Below are 20,156 nucleotides of genomic sequence, written 5' to 3' on the forward strand. Positions count from 1 at the left end.
AACACCTTATCTGATATATCATTGGCAATAATGCTCTCCCATACCGTGGGTTGCCTTTCCATTTTGATGGTTGTTTTTTTTGCTGTGCATACGATTTTTAGTTTGATATAGTTCCAGGTGTTCATTTTTTTTCCTTTGTTTTTGTTGCCTTAGGTGATGTATCAGTGAAAATTCTGCTCCGTATGATGTCCAAAATTTTGTTGCCTACATTTTCTTCTAGAATTTTTATGGATTCACAGGTCACATTTAAGTCTTTTATCCATTTTGAGTTTATTTTTGTGTAGGGTGTAAGTCTAGTTTCATGTTTTTGCATGTAGCTGTCCTATTTTCCCAACCCCATTTATTAAAGAGGCTGTCTTTACTCCATTGTAGGCTGTTGCCTCCTTTGTGAAATATTAATTGAGCATAATGTCTTGGGTCTATTTCTGGGTTCTCTGTTCTGTTCCACTGGTCTATACACCTGTTCTTGTGCCAGTACCAGGCTGTTTTGATTACAGTAGCTTTGTAGTATAAACTGATATCCGGTATTGTGATCCCACCTACTTTTTCCTTTTTCGAGATTGCTGTGGCTATTTGGTCTTTTTTGGTTCCATATGAACTGTTGAAGTATTTGTTCCAGTTTTGTAACATATGTTGTTGGTATTTTGATGAGAATTGCATTGAATCTATAGATTGCTTTGGGTAATATGGACATTTTAATGATGTTAATTCTTCCAATCCATGAACAAGGTATGTGCTTCCACTTTTTTTATATCTTCCTCTATTTCTTTTTTCAATGTCCTGAAGTTTTCTGCAAATAGGTCCTTTACTTCTGTGGTTAAGTTTATTCCTAGGTATCTTAATTATTTTGCCGCGATGGTAAATGGGATTGTTTTTTCAGTTTCTCTTTCTGTGAGTTCTTCATTGGTGTATAAGAATGCCGTCGATTTCTTGACGTTAATTTTTTATCCTGCCACTTTGCCAAATTCATTTATTAAGTCTAGTAGATTTTGATGGAGTCTTTAGAGTTTTCTATGTATAATATCATGTCATCTGCGAATAATGAAAGTTTCACTTCCTTCTTTCCAATTTGGATCCCTTTTAATTTTTCTTTATGTCTGATTGCTGTGGCTAAGACTTCCAGTCCTATGTTAAATAAGAGTGGCAAAAGTGGGCATCCTTGTCTTGTTCCTGTTCTTAAGGGAAATGTTTTTAGTCTCTACCCATTGAGAATGATGTTGGCTGTAGGTCTTTCATATATGGCCTTTATTATGTCGAGATATGATCCCTCTATTCCCACATTGCTGAGTGTTTTTATCAGAAATGGATGCTGGATTTTGACAAATGCTTTTTCAGCATCTATTGATATGATCATGTGGTTTTTATTCTTCATTTTATTTATGTGGTGTATCACATTTATTGTACCAGCCTTGCCTCCCTGGGATGAATCTCACTTGGTCATGGTGAATAATTTTTTTGATGTATTTCTGGATTCGATTTGCTATTATTTTTGTTCAGGATTTTGGCATCTACGTTCATCAGGGATATTGGCCTGTAGTTTTCTTTCTTTGTAGTGTCTTTTTCTGGTTTTGAAATTAGAATTATGCTGGCCTCATAATACGAGTTTGGAAGTCTTCCTTCTTCTTGAATTTTTTGAAATAGTTTGAAGAGAATGGGTGTTAGTTCTTTTTTGAATATTCGGTAAAACTCCCCCGGGAAGCCATCCGGGTCTGGGCTTTTGTTTGCTGGGAGAGTCTTGATTACCTCTTCAATTTCCTTAGTTGATATTGGTCTGTTCAAGTTTTCTATCTGTATCCGGTCCAGTTTTGGGAGACTATGTGTTTCTAGAAATCTGTCCATTTCGCTTAAATTGTCAAATTTGTTGCCATATAATTGTTCCTAGTAGTTGTTAATAATCTTTTGTATTTCTGTGGTGTCAGTTGTTACTTCTCTTTCATTTCTGATTTTGTGTATTTGGATTCTCTCCCTTTGTTTCTTGGTGAGTCTAACTAAGGGTCCATCAATCTTGTTTATCTTTTGGAAAAACCTGTTCTTTGTTTCATTGATCCTTTGAATTGTTTTTTTGGTCTCTATGTCATTTATTTTTGCTCTGATATTTACTATTTCCTTCCTTCTACTTGCTCTGGGGTTTTCTTTTTGTTTGCTTTCTAGTTCTTTAAGTTGTGAGGTTAGACAATCAATTAGAAATTTTTCTTGTTTCTTGAGGTAGGCCTGTAATGCAATGTACTTCCCACTTAGAATTGCTTTTGTTGCATCCCATAGATTTTCTGCTGTTGTATGTTCATTTTCATTGATTTCCAGGAAGTTTTTTATTTCTTCCTTGATCTCCTTGGTAACCCATTCATTGTTTAATAACATGCTATTTAGCTTCCATGTGTTCAAATGTCTTTGCACGTTCTTGTTGCAGCTGATTTCTAGTTTCATGCTATTGTGATCTGAGAAGATGCTTGATATGATTTCAGTCTTCTTGAACTTGTAGAGATTTAGTTTGTGTCCTATCATGTGGTCTATCTTTGAGAATGCCCCATGTGCACTTCAGAAGAATGTGAATTCTCTAGTTTTGGGGTATAATTCTCTGTAGATATCTAGTAAATCCATTTGGTCTAGTGCTTCATTTAGAGTCTCTATTTCCTTGCTAATATTTTGTCTAGAGGATCTATACAGTGATGTCAGTGGGGTGTTGAAATCTCCTGCTATGATTGTATTGCTATTGATTTCTCCTTTGAAGTCCTCCAGAAGATTTTTAATATATTTTGGTGCTCCTATATTGGGTGCATATATGTTTATCAAGGTTATATCTTCCTGTTGGATAGATCCTTTCAATATTATGTAGTGGCCTTCTTTGTCTCTAGTTATGGCCTTCATTTTGAAATCTGTTTTATCAGATATGAGTATTGCTACCTCAGCTTTTTTCCCCTTTCTGTTTGCTTGGAAGATTTTTTTCCATCCCTTCACTTTCAACCTATGTGAGTCTTTTGTTGTGAGGTGGGTCTCTTGTAAACAACATATAGATGAGTCATGCTTTCTTATCCAATCAGCTACTCTGTGTCTTTTTATCGGAGCATTCAGTCCATTTACATTTAAGGTGATTATTGATATGTACTTATCTATGGCCATTTTTCTTTAGTGTGGTTATATTTTTCTTTCTATTTCTTCTACTAATTACAGCCGTCCTTTTAACATTTCTTGCTGTGCCTGTTTGGTGCTAATGTATTCTTTTAGCCTTTTTTGTCTGGGAAGCTTTTTATTTGACCTTCTATTTTGAATGATAGCCTTGCTGGGTAAAGTAGTCTTGGATCCAAATCCTCATTTTTCACGACTTTGATTACTTCCTACCATTCCCTTCTGGCCTGTAGTGTTACTGTTGACAAATCAGCTGAGAGTTTTGTGGGGGTTCCTTTGTAGGTAACCTGTTTCTTATCTCTTGCTGCCTTTAGGATTCTCTCTTTGTCTTTAATTTTTGGCATTTTAATTAGTATGTGTCTTGGTGTGGGCCTGTTTGGATTCTTCTTACTTGGGGCTCTCTGTGCTTCTTGAGCTTGAATGCCTTCTTCCTTCACCAAATTAGGGAAGTTTTCTGTCACTATTTCTTCAAATATATTCTCTAACCCTTGCTCATTTTCTTTTTCTTGGGGACTCCTATGATGCTAATATTATTACGTTTCCAGTTGTCCCACAGTTCTCTTAAGCTGTCTTCCTGTTTTTTATTTTTCCTTTTGGTTTTCTGATTGGTTGATTTTTTTCTACCCTGTCTTCTGATTCACTGATCTGGTCCTCAGCTTCCTCTACTCTGCTGTTTAGACCTTCCTATGTGTTCTTTATTTCTGATATGTCATTCTTCATTTCTTCTTGGGGGTTTTTAATTTTCAATTGGTTGATTTTCAACATTTTTATGTCTTTACTCATGGTGTTGATGTCCTTACTCATGCTGTTGAGCTTCCTCAAGATCATGGCTCTGAATTCTAGCTCTGTTAACTTGCTTAACTGCTCCTCATTTATCTCATCTTCAGTAGGTCTCTTGTTCTTTCATTTGGCATTTGTTTTTTTTTGTTTGTTTGTTTCACCATTTTGGCTATCACAGTGGGCTTTGGAGCCTGCCTAATTTTTTCTGTGGGTGTTGGTGTTTTGCTGTTTGTGGCTCCCTCTCCTGAGTTTGGATGAGCAAGGGAGGACCCACATTAAATACCACTGTCAAGTCTTACTTTCCTGAGCAGAGTTGCAAGCCCAGGAATGGTTCAGTTATTCTCTAGCTTTTTGCCTGAATGCTATCATAGGGATTACCTGAAGAGCCTTGGGTTCTCAGTTGAATGAAAAACTCCCTCAGGTGCTCAGCATAAGGGGATTTCCCAAGGGTGGGCACATGCTGGTTGTTATTGAGCCTCAATTTGCATTTCAATGGCCCACCTGGTTGGGGTTGAATCTCCGAGGGAGGGGCCACTGCTTCTCCCCAGAGCCCTGGGAAGGAGTAAGATGGCCACCGTCCTGTGCGGCCACAACTCAGCAAAAGCTCTGAGTGCCATCCAAATTGCGAGTGTCCCCACACAGTTCCTGTCCAGTCGGCCCTCCCTCTGCCAAAGCCCAAGGTGAGTGGCTGTGGCTATTTTAGAATCTGTCCCGGCTCCGAGCTGTGGAGCCTCTTGGGAGTTTCACCCAAGGGCACTGCTCACAGCTAAGTCCGCTGCTGTCTGTGGGCTCCCAGCACCCCTTTTGCTCCTCTGCAATCCTACCAGGATTGAGTCAGTGTCCCTGGTTATATGGTCCTCACAAGCTGCTTTTCTGTTGCTTTTTCCCGACAATTTGTCTTTATTTTTGTTGTAATTCCAGTTTGGTCCTAGGAGACAGTCTGTGTAGCTTCTATTTACTCTGCCACTATTTTGGAATCCCTCGACTTGCTGTTTCTTGATTCACTTGTTCTGGGGATGGCAGCAGCCATATCTTGAGTACACTCAAGCAGCCTTATAGGAGTTTCATGTGGTGAAGAACTGATACCTCCTGCTCACAGATGGTATCAACTCACCAGGCACATGCGAGAGCCACCTTGGAAGCAGATTCTCCAGCCCTGGTCAAGCTGTCAGATGACTGCAGCCCCCACCAAAATCTAAATTAACATCATGAGAGACCCTGGGTCAAGGAGCACGCATCTAAACCAGTCTCAAATTCCTTATTCACAAACTTGTGAGATAATAAATGATCATTTTTTGTTTTAGTTGAAAGTTTTGGAGTAACTTTTTAGGTCACAATAGGTAAAGTAATGCATCTATGTATTCCCTTTGGTGCTTCCTGCTTCTCCGTGGTCAAGTTAGAGGAGATGAGACTAATAACTTACCTAATTGATCTTACTATAAGCTGGCTGGTAGTACAGCCCAAATACTGGCTCTCTCACTAGGATGCAGGCTACAAGTTCTTTAAGAGGCTCTTCTTGGACCCTGACATAGGTAATATACTACCTGGCTATATTATTGCAATGCCCTCCTTCTCAGCAACTTACCTATGGGGTTGAAATTATGTTTTCTGTAAGAACGAGGCAGAACGAGGCGGTGCAGGGTCTCCAGAAGGGCAGGTTTATTGGGAATTAGCCTGCCGGACTACCTCTAGGAGAGAGTAGCAACTGGCTTGTACAGACTAGGGATTTTTGAATTTAGGGCTGGAGGGGTGGTCGTTCAGCCTAGGAGACGTTGTTGTCTTTGATTGCTCAGGCCTGGGGTCTCCCAAGTTCTTGATTGGTTGGGGGCTGGGGTCTCCTGAAACTTGTTTTTCTTGTCGAACGACCGTTGGCAGTTTTGGGTGGGTTAGGGTGGTTCCATCATCCGTTCCGCCTGACTGGAGTAATAGGTTTCGGTTTTCTGGAATGAGAGGTTTAGGGAAAGGTTAAACGATAAGAATGATGGGTTTTGGTTTCTGGGAAGGAGAGGTTTAGGGCAAGGTTAAACAATAAGAGTGATGGGTTTTGGTTTCTTGGAAGGAGAGGTTTAGGACAGTAATATGGAAGTTAAGAGCTAACAGTTTCCTATTGCTGATGATCCCTCACCGTGACAGGCTTCCCTCTAAGACAGGCTACTTACAAGATCACCAAGAACCCAGCTATCATTCTTTAACGTCTCTTTAAGCTAAGGGAAATATATTTATTTATATATTTTTAAATTTTTATTGATTTTATTTATTTATTTATTTATTTTTATCCTCACCCGAGGACATTTTTCCTTTTTTTTTTTTTGTTCCGATAGAGCGGGAGGGAGAGAGAGGAAGAGAGAGAGAGAGAAACATCGATGTGAAGGGACACATCGAGTGGCTGCCACCCGCACGACCAACCAGGGCCGGGGACAAACTGCAACCGAGGTACATGACCTTAGCAGGAACCGAACCCGGGTCTCTCTGTACCGCAGACCAACGCTCCAACCGCTGAGCCAAACCGGCCAGGGCAATTTTTATTGATTGATTTTAGAGGGAGAGAGAGAGACATCAATTTGTTGTTCCACTTATTTATTCATGCATTTGTTGATTCTTGTATGTACCCTGACCAGGGATCAAACCCACAACCTTGCTACAATGCTCTAATGACCTGAGCTACCTGGTCAGGGTGAGAAATACATTTAAATTTGCAATACAAGATGGTGCATATGCAGGCAGCCCCTCTATTACCTTCTGTGCTCTGGCAGAAAAGGAGGCTCCCAGATTCCAGTGCAAACATCTCAAACTCCCCCAAGAACCTTCCACATTACATACACCAATGACTTCACCGGGCTCTGTCCATGAGTTTTTGCAGTTTACTAGGCACCCAAGAGGAAAGGGAAATGTCCAATCTTGTTGAAGACTTCTTTTGTTGGCCTGGAGGGGGGTGAGTAACCTTCCCCTCTCTGGCTTGATGCGGAGAAAGAGATCCTAAAAGGCTATCGGTGTTGGAAGTTTGCACGACAGCACTTAGAGCTGGAATGTGTTTTGTCTTCGGAAGGGGGTTTGTACTTCTACAATAATGCTCTTAATGTGTGGCTCTTAGTCGCTGACTAGTATGTGAATCCAAATATAAATGCAGCTGAGGAAAGTACACATTGAACTTGGCTTGTTTCCAGCAGGGAGTGGCCATCAGAGTTTTGTGCGAGGATCCAGACTGTATGTTAGGCATTTTTTTTTTAGAAAAAGTATTGAATCAATTTTGAAATATAATAAAAATATATTAAAATATATTAATAAAGCCCAGCCGGTGTTGTTCAGTGGTTGAGCGTCAACCCATGCACCAAGAGGCCGCCAGTTCAATTCCTGGTCAGGGCACATGCCCAGGTTGTGGGCCCGATCCCCAGTGGGGGGCATGCAGGAGGCGGCCAATTGATGTTCTATCTCAAAGATGTTTCTCACTCTTTCTCTCTCTCTCTCTCTCCTTTCCTCTCTCTCTAAAATCAATAAAGAAAAAAAATTTAATATATAAATAAAAAATTCTCTTTCATATGTAATTTCAAAATTACTTTCATATGACTAGATTCTTTTTTATTTTTTATTTTTTATTTTTATTTTTTTTTGGTACATGCCCTTAGCGGGAACCGAACCGAGGACTCTTTGGTCCACAGGCCGACGCTCTAACCGCTGAGCTAAACCGGCCAGGGCTGACTAGATTCTTTTTTGCGTTTTTTTGTTGTTTGTTTATTTATTATAATTTCCAACTTTGGAAAAGTAATTTTTGAGAGAGGAAAATGCGTAAGATTTTAAGTCAGACAAATCTGGATTTAAATTCTGTTCTCCCGTTCACTTATCAAATTAACCCCAGTTCAAGTCTCTCATTTGTTAATTGGAGATGATAATGTTAACTCTGAAAATCTTTTGTAAGAATAGAAGATAAAGCCCTGGCCGGTTTGGCTCAGCGGTTAGAGCATCCACCTGCGGTCCGGAGAGACCTGGGTTCGGTTCCCGCTAAGGGCATATACCTCGGTTGCAGTTTGTCCCTGGCCCTGGTTGGTCGTGCGGGTGGCAGCCACTCGATGTGTCCCTTTCACATTGATGTTTCTCTCTTTCTCTCTCTCTCTCTCTTCCTCTCACTCTATCTGTGCAAAAAATGGAAAAATGTCCTCGGGTGAGGATTAAAAAAATAAAAAAAAGAATAGAAGATAAAGCAAGGTGTTTAGGAATGAGACACTCAATAAAGTACAATTACTGTCATAAATGAATATAGAGTTTTTACATAGTTTACATATATTGTAGGTTAAATTTTGAGTTCTAATATTTTTATTTATCTAAACTTGTTTCAAAATGTTTTCTGTATGTTCCACAATAATCATACTTTTTACTTCAGTGACTATAAAATATTCCACTATATTGATATTTTACAATTTATATCCATTTTGCTATTCCCTAAACCTTAGGGTATTCATAGTTTAACACTTTTTCATTTTTTTTTTCAGTTTCAAATTATGTGCTCTAAACAAATTTATACATATAGCTCTTTTTTTCTTATTTTAAATTACTTTTCTGAGATAAAACTCCAGTTGTTAAATTACCAAAGTGGGTCAGAGTGCATGAATATTTTAATGGTTCTTGATATGTAATACATACTGGAACACAGGGTACTGTTGACATTATTTATTATTCCCAGGAGGCTCTTCTGTTGGCCAGGCATTGCCTGGCTCAGTTGTACATTTAGCAGGAGCAGCTGCAAAGGACAGAAACCACCATTGTGTCATGATGGCTTCGGTTTGTGTTGAGGACAGGGTGACCTTCAAGTGTTGACCTTCAAGGTATCAGAATCTACCACCGGGGTTGAAGGATGAATTGGATAGATTCAAACACAACATCTTTGTGGTCAGGGATCTCGAGAATGCCATAAATTGCCCCTGTCTAGCTAAAGTGAAGTACAGAGAAGGAGAGGTAAGATATAGGATATAGGATTGGAGATGCAAGCAGGAACCATCATGGTTATTTGCATGTACTATGGAGTTAGTTGTGTCCCCCTGCCACACACAAACTAATTCATACGTTGAAGCCCTACCCTCCATGTGACTGTATTTGGAAATAGGATCATCAGAAGTAAAATGAGGTTCAATGAAGTCATAAGGGTGAGACCCTAATCCAGTAGGACTGGCGGGCTTACATCTGTATTGTTGACTTTAGGTTCACATAACTCGCTTCTAGCTTCTCCTTCTAACCAGTATACCCTAGTGTCTAGTACTTTGGCACTGACACCTAGATTTCTAACCTGATGCTTATACTTTGTGTCTACCTTCTGCAGTCTCCTCCAGACCTCTCAGTTGCATCTGGCCATCATGTCCCCAAATGGGCCATGCTCTTTCACACCCCACCGACTTGCCACAAGCTCTCCTTTTGCCTGAAATACCTTCTTCCTTACTAAGTCAAGCCACACTGACTCTTTAATTCCATTTCTCCTACAGGAAGTCTTTTTTTAGCCTCCCTGTTAACATTTGGCATCCCTTCCTCTGTATTTCCATAAGGTATTGTTCATGCGGATATTTTCACACAGTCATTTATCTACATTCCCCTATGACTCAAGAGTTCCCGTGAAGAAAGGACTATGGGTTCATCTCTCTGAATCCCAATGCCTAGCCGGGTACCTGGAACAGAGAGGACACTAAAGGAAATATTATTGAAATGAACAAATGAATCTTAACTACTGATGCAGACTATTATGTAATGTAAGCAGCTAACCAACTGGAGTCTGTTTAAACAGAAAACGAGTTGCAATCACAAGGACGTCAAACACTCTTCAGAGAATTGGGAGTAGGGCCATTCTGAGCTATGTTCAACCAGGTGGTGGCATCAACCTATATTTGCTGAAATGCTGTTCGGAGGGTTTACAGAATTAAAAAACAATGAGCAGTCACTAGATAACTGAGAAGCCCACTTGGGTACGTTGATTGAGAGCCTTCACTTTTCCTTTTACCTAGGAGTATATAGAATGATAATGCCTGGCTTCCCAGCGGTCCCATAGGAACCATCTTTTTTCTAAAAGAATTTTATCTCTTGTGAAGGTAGAGAAAATTTTCCTCCTTTGAAAAAAAAGGTGTGGTAGCCCTGGCCGGTTTGGCTCAGCGGTTGAAGCATCGGCCTGCGGTCCGGAGGGACCCGGGTTCGGTTCCCGCTAAGGGCACATACCTCGGTTGCAGTTTGTCCCCGGCCCTGGTTGGTTGTGTGGGTGGTGACCACTCGATGTGCCCCTTTCACTTCGATGTTTCTCTCTCTCTCTTCCTCCCACTCTACATGAACAAAAAATGGAAAAATGTCCTCGGGTGAGGATGATTTAAAAAAAAAAAAAAGTGTGGTATAAATGGGCACAAAATACAAATGTGTAAATTATAAACAATAGTTAGAAAGCAAAGTCCCACGTAACTACACCTCAAGTCCAGAAAGACAACATTGCCAGCACCCTTCACCTTCCAAGGGAACTTTCCTGTTGACATCACTCTCTCAACACCCTCCTCAGAGGTGATCCCTATCATGACTTATAGCAATCATTTCCTTACATTATTTATTATTTTGCCACCTATGTATCCATGTCAGTTTCCTATGGCTGCTGTAACAAAAGACCACAACTTTGGGGTCTTGAAACAATACGTATTTATTATCTTAGGGTACTGTAAATCAAGTTCAACACAAATCTTCCTGGGCTGAAATCAGGTTGTCAGCAGGGCTGTGTTTATTTTTGGAGGCTCTAGGGAAGAATCCATTTCCTTGCTTTTTCTAGCTTCTAGTGGTTGCCCAAACTCCTTGGCTACAGATCCCTTCCTCTGTCTTCAAAAAGAGCAATGTAGCATCCCTCTGACCCTCCATCCATTGTCACATATTCTTCACTGACTCTTTTCTTTTTATTTTTGCCCCTTTATTGAATTTAGAGAGAGGAAGGGAGAGAGAGAGGGAGATAGAAACATTGATGAGAGAGAACATCCATTGGCTGCCTCCTGCATGCCCCCCACTGAGGATTGGGCCCACAACCTGGGCATGTGCCCTGACCAGGAAGCGAACTGGTGACCCCTTGGTGCATGGGTCATTGCTTAACCACTGAGCCATACTGGCTGGGCTTCTTCTCTGACTCTTAATGCTTGCTTCAAAGAACCCTCATGGTTACATGGAGTCCATCTGGATAACCCAGGATAAACTCCCCCATGTCAAGGTCTGCACAGTAATATATTCACATATTAGAGTGTGGACATCTTTAGGGGGGCATTATTATGCCTACCACAGTAACCAGACCAAAAATTCATGTCTTACTGTTAATTGGCTTTTGTACTTTACATAAAATGGAAATAGTCTCTTTGTATTCCACTGCATCTCGCTTCTTTTTCTCAGCATTATGTATGTAAGATTCACCCACATTCCCTCTGGCTATAATTCATTTTAATTGTATGCATATGCAGTTGATAGATGCCAGGAAGCAGCCTGGAGAGCAGAGTCCCTGAGTTCCAGTGGTGGGAATGAAGACAAAGACACGGATATGGGATCAGGAGGACTGTCTTCAGCAGGATCAGCCTCAATATGCTTTATTACAAGCCTTTTATACCTTACAGCAAAAGCTTAGTGATATAAGAAAACAGGAACTTCTTCATATAATGCCCAGGGCTACAACAATGCTGTACAGAATTTGTTGGCCTTGCAGATAACAGGAACACCCAGTCTGTTATCTCAGGAATTTCAGGATACATTGCGTCACACTTAGTCCCAAGCTGCAGAAACACAATGTAAGCCTAATTCCTTGAGATTGTAGGAGAGGTCGAGTCTCTGACTCAAGGCCTCCAGGCTCTGTGGACTCTGTCAGACACATAGCTGGCTCCCAACAGATACACTTTGAGGCTTGAGAGCTATTGTAAACTATATGATTAATAACATTGTCATCCATGTGTACTCATACACATGTCCACACGTTTCTCCAGTGGCTTCCCAGTGGTCTCATAGGAAGCATCTTCTTTTTCTTTTTATTTATTTATTTATTTTTTAAACTCATCTTTATTGTTTAATATATTACAGATGTCCCTCTTTTTTCCTCTATTGACTCCCTTCTCCCCGCTCCCACTCCACTCCTGCCTTTCCACACAATTGTCTGTGTCCATTGGTTATGCATATAAGTTCCTTGGCTTATCTCTTCCCACCGCCCCCCACTTCCCTTTGAGGTTTGTAAGTCTAACAACCAATTTGTACTTCTTCTTCTTTTTTTTTTGGTACGTGCCCCTAGTGGGAACCGAACCTGGGACTCTCTGGTCCGTAGGCCAATACTCCAACTGCTGAGCCAAACTGGCCAGGGCCAATTTGTACTTCTTAATTGCTTCACCTTTTTCACCTATTCCCCCATCTGACAACCAACAAAAAGTTCTCTGTATCTATGAATCTGTTTCTGTCCTGCTTGTTCATTTTGTTTATAGATCCAATTGTTAATAGATATGTATTTATTGCCATTTTATTGTTCATATTTTTGTCTTCAAGAAGTCCCTTTAACACAGCGGTTCTCAACCTGTGGGTCTCGACCACTTTGGGGATCGAACGACCCTTTCACAGGGGTCACCTAAGACCATTGAAAAATACATATTTCTAAACAGCAATGAGGTATCACCTCACACCTGTCAGAATGGCCGCCATCAACAAATCATCAAACAACAAGTGTTGGCGAGGGTGTGGAGAAAAGGGGACTCTAGTACACTGCTGGTGGGAATGCAGACTGGTGCAGCCACTGTGGAAAACAATATGGTGTTACCTCAAAAGATTAAAAATTGAACTGCCATTTGACCCAGTGATCCCACTTCTAGCAATATACCCTAAGAATCCTGAAACACCAATCAGGAAGAATATATGTACCCCCATGTTCATAGCAGCACTATTTACAATAGCTAAGATCTGGAAACAGCCCAAGTGTCCATCAGTAGACGAATGGATAAAAAAGTGGTGGTACATATACACAATGGAGTACTATGCAGCTGTAAGAAAGAAAGATCTCTTATCCTTTGAGACTACAAGGAGGGACCTGGAAAGTATCATCCTAAGTGAAACAAGCCAAACAAAGAAAGACAAGTATCATGTGATCTCACTTATTTGTGGACTATAATGAACATAACAGTCTGAGGAATGGGGTAGTCCCAGAGATGTGGAAGTGGGGTACAGGCTGACAACCCCCAGAAGAGGAGGTGGTGGGGGACAGATAAACCACAGAACTTATATGCATGTATGCATGAACAGTGGACATGGACAACAAACTGGGAACAGGGCAGGGACGGGGGGAGGGGCTTTGTAGGGTGGCCTATTGTAGTAGGTGTCCTGTAGGGTACAGTGGCACAGCCTCCCTGATCACCCCAGCTGTGTCTTCGAGGTGCAACCCTTGTGTGGATTGTGTACCCTTCTGTTGTAATTGAGTCTTGACTGCTGTTGGCACATCAATGGGAGGGATTTACTCAGGCTGATCAACTGCGAGGACTGGCTGTGCCCACTGACACTGACCTCTGACTACCTTGGAGGATCAGCTGTGCAGAGCCCACCACACAGAGAAAGACTTACTTCAGCAGGGCACTGGTACCCACTGAGTCTACTCCTTGAGTGTGTCACTTGTGGAGGTGGTTGGTTGGTGGTGCTTCGCCATGGTCTGAAGCTGTCCACTCAGTGTGCTGGCTCTGGGGCAAAGTCAGCCTGTGTTCTACCTAGGGCTACCAGGCATAAGCTACCAAGCAATCTGCAGATGGCTGCTTCTTGTGCTGGGCTTGGAGGTTCCCAGGCAAAACCAAGCTTGGTGCTCCTAGTGCTGAGCCTGGGATAGCTTAGGGAGAGATCCGGAACTTGCTAAGGCCAGATGCTGCTTTTTTGAGAAAATTTAGGAAGATCTGAAACAGGAGCCAAGACAGGCCAATCCTATGGTAAAGCCACTGAAAACAGCTTGGTTGGGCCTGAAAGTTGGGTGGGGCAGGGCCTCAGGGAATCACCAGGGCAGGGCTACCAGTGTGAGCTAGGTTGTTGGAATCCCAGATATGGCACCCATCTGCTGGCCTCATGGGGAAAAGGCTCACCAAAGGAACAATGGCCTCTGACATCACATTCATCCAGGATAATGCTGCTTCCCCAGCTCTCACCCCGATGTCAAACAACTCAGTTCTTCCCTGTATTCTGTGGTGCCTTTCAAGCTGCCTCCCACACGCTGGAGCTTAGAGGGAGCGGGTCTGAGTAAGTCTGTGCGTGGGCCCTTTAAGAGGAGCTGCCTGGGGCTTCAGCAGCCTCAGCCTCCCTGAGCCTCATTTCCTGCTGGTTTTATAGCCAGAAGTTATGGGGACTTTTCTTCCTGGCACTGGAACCCTAAGCTAGATGCCTGGTGTGAGATAAGGACCCCTCACTCCTCAGGGAGGACCTTCCCAGACTAGGTGTCCTGATTTTTATCCGCCACACATGGGTATGGGACCAGCCCGTCCACCTCCGCCCCTTCCTACCAGTTTCCATGTGGCTGCTTCTTTTTTAATCCTCACACAGGACATTTTTTTTTTTTTTTTATATTTTGTTCAGATAGAGTAGGAGGGAGAGAGAGAGAGAGAAACATCGACGTGAAAGGGACACATCGAGTGGTTGCCACCCACACGACCCAACCAGGGCCGGGAACAAACCGCAACCAAGGTACGTGCCCTTAGCAGGAACTGAACCCGGGTCTCTCTGGACCACAGGCCGACGCTCTAACCGCTTAGCCAAACCGGCCAGGGCATGGCTGCTTCTTTAATTCCATAGTTGTAGGACTTCCATTCATCTTGATTTTAGGTGGTTCTGAATAATGGTTGTTCTGTAGTTTAGTTGTAATTTTGATGTGTTTGTAGGAGGAGGTGATACCACGCTTGACCAGGAGTCAGAAGCATTTTTTAAAAATAACTTTATCTCTTACTTGTAAAGGTAGAGAAAAAATTCTCCCCTTTGAAAAATATTATGTCATAAATGGGCACAAAATATAAATGTGTATATTATAAACAACAGTTAGAAAGCAAAGGCCCATGAATCAAATTGCTGAGTCAAAAGTTATGTGTATCTTCAACTGGACTAGGTAATGCAAAATCGTTTTTCTAAAGTGGTCATTCAAATGTACACTTTCATCAATAATGTATGAAAGTTCCCATCACTCCACTGACTCATTCAACACCCTATTGGAAGATTTCCAATATTAATCAATCTAGTGAGTACACAATAGTCTCACCTTGTGGTTTTGATTTGCATTTTTCTGATTAATAATGAGCTAGTATATTTTCAAATGTTCATTGGTCATTTATATTTCTTATTCATAAAGAAATTGTCCAAATATTTAACCAATTTTTTGTTGTTGTTGTTGGTATGTGCCCCTAGCGGGAACCGAACCCTGGACTCTCTGGTCCGCAGGCCGATGCTCGAACTGCTGAGCCAAACCAGTCAGGGCTTAATCCACCTTTTACCTGGGTTGTTTTCTGCCTTGTTAATTTGTAGGAAGCCATATATTTTCTGCATACAATTTCTTTGTTAGTTATATCTTCAAATATTTTGTCTAAACCTAGGTCTATTTTTTTTACTCTCTTATAGTGTTTTTATAAATAGAAAGTCTTCATTTTATGTGGATTAATTTATCAATTTTATCATTTATGGTTAGGGCTTCCCGTTTAAGAAAAATTTCCAAATGTTGAGCTCATAAAGATTTACTTTTATATTACCTTCTAAAAGCTTTCCATTTTGCTTGTCATATTTGGGTCAGTAAGCCACCTACAATTAAATTTTGGTATGGTGCCATGTAGGAGTTCCATTTTATTTATTTTATGGATATTCAATTGATCCATAAAAAACAGATCCATTCTGAAGTGCCAACTTTCTCATAAATCAAGTGTTTCTATATGCAGGAGTCTGTTTATGGGTTTTCTAGTCAACTGTTACCAAACTAACGGGGTTCGTTTGCCTGTGGGCATCAAAGTCCAATAAGATGTGAACAGAAATTTGCAACAAAAAAATTAAGGGTTTATTTAGAGAACTGGCACCAAGCCCAAAGACACAGGTGAGCAAGTACTCTGTAGCCAATGTCCCCAAAGACCTCCAGGTGGTAGATTATGTAGGGTAGAAATCATTAGTCATGATAGCTAAGGAAGATGGGGTCTTGGGCCCTACTGATGGGCCCCAGCTAAGTCAGGGAGTAGTTGATCATTGCATCAAGTCCTGCTATCAGCCATAGCATCATCCTGTCTAGTTTTGTGGTTGGTAAGGTTGTTCCACTTTCATGGGTCTGGGGCTGAAACACAACCGAGGTGGAGATGTTATCTCTAGTTTGGCCAAAACTATGTTCTCTTGGTCTACAGGCCTGAGGTTCTATTTTTAAGACAGTTTGATGTTAACCAGAATATGATGGTTTAAGGACTTAATGATGAAGGAGTAGACATGCAATACGAGCAGGTGTGGAAGGATCTGGTTGAAAGGAGATAAGTGCATACAATGCTATTAGACTAGACAAGGCCAGTGTAAATTAAAGAAAATTATATTCAAGAAATAAAGTTCCCCTGTGGTGACACTATATCGTTTCAGTTCTCTACCTTTGCAATAGTACCACACTATCAAAATGACCATAATTTTATAGTAAGTAATGATATCTAATGACAGAATAAGACTTTCCAGAGACTTCTGGTAAAGATGGTGGGTAGGTAAACACGGTATCGCGTCCTCCCACAACCACATCAAAGTTACAACTAAACTACCATCATTCAAAACCGCCTGAAATCCAGCTGAATGGCAGTCCCACAACTATGGAATTAAAGAAGCAGCCACATCGAGACTGGTAGGAGGGGCGGAGGCGAACAGGCTGGTCCCATACCCACGTGTGGTAGATAAAAATCAGGAGGACACCTCAGCGGGGAAGGTCCTCCCTGAGGACTGAGGGGTCCCCATCCCACACCAGGTGCCTGGCTCAGGGTTGCAGTGCCAGGAAGACAAGTTCCCATAACTTCTGGCTGGAAAAACCAGTAGGAACTGAGGCTCAGGGAAGCTGAGGTGGCTGGAGCCCCAGGTAGCTCCTCTTAAAGGGCCCGCACACAGACTTACTCAGACTCTCTCCCTCTAAGCTTGGAGAGGCAGCTTGAGGGGCACCAGAGACATACAGAAAAGAACTGAGCTCTTTGGCACTGAAGCGAGGGCTGGAGAGGGGGCTTTCTCTGGGACAAACGTGCTGTCAGAGGCTTTTGTTCCTTTGGTGAGCCCTTACCTGGGTAGGCAGACAGCTGCCATATCTGGGACTCTAGCAACCTGGCTCATACTGGTTGCCCCACCCTGGTGATGCCCTGAGTCCCCGCCCCACCCAACCTTCAGGCCCACCCAAGCTCTTGCCAGTTGCTTTACCATAGGATTGGCCTGTCTTGGATCCTGCTTCAGGTTTTCCTAAATTCTTCCAAATAAGCAGCATCTGTTCTCAGCTAGCCCCATACCTCTCGTTAAGTAATACACAGAAACAAACACAGGGAGGCAGCCAAAATGAGGAGACAAAGAAACAGGTCCCAAATGAAAGAACAGAAAAAATCTCCAGGAAAAGAACTAAGCAAAATGGAGGTAAGCAACCTAACAGATGCTGAGTTCAATATACTGCTTAAAAGGATGCTCAATGAACTTAGTGAGAACCTCAGTGAACTTAGTGAGGGCCTCAAGAGCATAAAAAAGGATCAGTCAGAGATGAAGGATGCACAGTCAGAAATGAATGAGGCACTAACTGAAATAAAGAATAATTTACAGAGGTTCAATAGTAGAGTAGGTAAAGCCAAGAAGCAAACCATCGATTTGGAATATCAGGAAGCAAAAAACACACAATCAGAACAGCAAAAAGAAAAAAGAATCCAAAAAAATGAGGATAGTGTAAGGAGCCTCTGGGACAACGTCAAGCATGCCAACATTCACATCATAGGGGTGCCAGAAGGAGAAAAGAGAGAGAACAAGAAATCAAAAAGCTATTTAAAATAATAATGGCAGAAAACTTCCCTAACTTGGTGAAGGCAACAGACATACAAGACCAGGAAGCACAGAGAGTCCCAAACAAGATGAACCCCAAGAGTCCCACACCAAGACACATCATCATCAAAATGCAAAAGGTTCGAGACAATGAAAGAATCTTAAAAGCAGCAAGAGAAAAGCTGTTAGTTACCTACAAGGGAGTTCCCATAAGGCTGTCAGCTGATTTATCAAAAGAAACTTTGCAGGCCAGAAGGGAGTGGCAAGAAATATTCAGAGTGATGGAAAGCAAGAACCTACAACCAAGATTACTCTATCCTGCAAAGCTGTCATTTAGAATCGATGGATATATAAAGACTTTCCCAGACAAGAAAAAGTTAAAGGAGTTCATCACTGCCAAACCGTTATTATATGAAATGATGAAGGGTCTTTTTGAAGAAAAAGATAAAATATATGAACAAACAAAATGGCAATGAATACATATCTATTGACAATGAAATCTACAAACAAAATGAACAGGCAGAACAGAAACATTCTCATAGATACAGAAAACATTTTGTTGGTTGCCAGTTGGGAGGGGGGTCTGGGAAATGGGTGAAAAAGGTGAAGGGATTAAGAAGAACAAATTGGCTGTTAGACTGACAAACCTGAAAGGGAAGGTGGTTGTGGAGTGGGAAGAAATAAACCAAAGAACTTATATACATAACCAATGGACCCAGACAAGTGTGGGAAAAGGCAGGAGGGGGTTGGGAGTGGGGAGGAGGGGATCAATGGAGGAAAAATGAGGAACATCTGTAATACATTCAACAATAAAGATTTTTTAAAAATGGGGAATTAAAAAAAAGGAAAAATAAAAAGGAACAAGACTTTCCATTATGTTCTTCTTTCAAATAGATTTATCTGTTCTTGGTCCTTTTGTGTTTAGATAAATTTTATAATTTAATTGTCAGTATATACACACATTACTTTGAATCTATAGATTAATTGGGAAAAATTGATGTTTCTACAATATTAAATGTTTTATTTTATTTATTTTTTCTTTATTAATTTTTAGAGAGAGAGGAAGGAAGAGGGAGAGAGAAATAGAAACATCAATGAGAGAGAACATTGATTGGCTGCCTCCTGCATGCCCCCCACTGGAGATTGGGCCCACAACTTGGGCATGTACCCTAACCAGGAATCATACTGGCAACCTCTTGGTGCATGGGTCAATGCTCAACCACTGAGCCACACCGGCTGGGCAAATGTTTTAAGTCATAAGCATGACAAACTCATCATTCATAGAAGCGTTTTAATCTCCTTCAATAAAGTTTTATCATCACCCTCATGGAGTTCTTGCACATCTTTTGTTAGATTTATTCCCAGGCTCAGGATTTTTTTTTTTTTTTTTTTTTTATCCTCACCCGAGGATATTTTTCCATTTTTTTGTACAGATAGAGTGGGAGAGGGAGAGAGGAAGGGAGAGAGAAACAGAAACATCGACGTGAAGGGACACATCGAGTGGCTGCCACCCGCACGACCCACCAGGGCCGGGGACAAACTGCAACCGAGGTACATGCCCTTAGCGGGAACCGAACCCGGGTCTCTCCGGACCGCAGGCCGACGCTCTAACCGCTGAGCCAAACCGGCCAGGGCTTTTTTTTTTTTTTTTTTTTTTTATGCTTTTATATTAAAAGTATCCTTTAAAAAATTTTTTTTTCCTGATTTTTGCTATTATATAGAAATACAACAAATTTTTGGCTATTAATTCTTTATTTACCGATAGTAATAAACTCTATTATTAGTCCTAATATTTTTTCTATAGATTTTGAAAGTTTCCATATATACAACTAGATTATCCCCAAATAATAATAACATTCTGCCTTTTTCCTCCTGTCCCTTATGCCTTTGACTTTTTTTTTTTCCCCCATTGCACTGGCTAGAATGGTTAGTATTTTTTTTTAAATACTGATTTTTTTTTGTATTGTCCTGATTTTTTTCATATTGAAAGGGAAAACTTTCAATTTTTAATTACTAAATATGATTTTTGTACTTTTTTTATAGATACATATTTTTTTTCACAATCAAATAGTTCTAGTTTGGTAAAAGCAATAGCACGAAGCAACCACAACTTTTTTCCTTACTTCTGCAGTCTCTACCTTCTACAACTTCAACAGGGACTGCACTTCCTCTGCATCTCCAAACATGGCTGCTCTGGTCTGCACTCCTGCAGGATGACCCAGGTCCATATGTGACAGAGTGACAGCCCATACCACTCGCGGCATAACAGCCAG

Source organism: Molossus molossus, unplaced genomic scaffold, assembly GCF_014108415.1.
Source record: "Molossus molossus isolate mMolMol1 unplaced genomic scaffold, mMolMol1.p scaffold_m16_p_7, whole genome shotgun sequence".
NCBI lineage: Eukaryota > Metazoa > Chordata > Mammalia > Chiroptera > Molossidae > Molossus > Molossus molossus.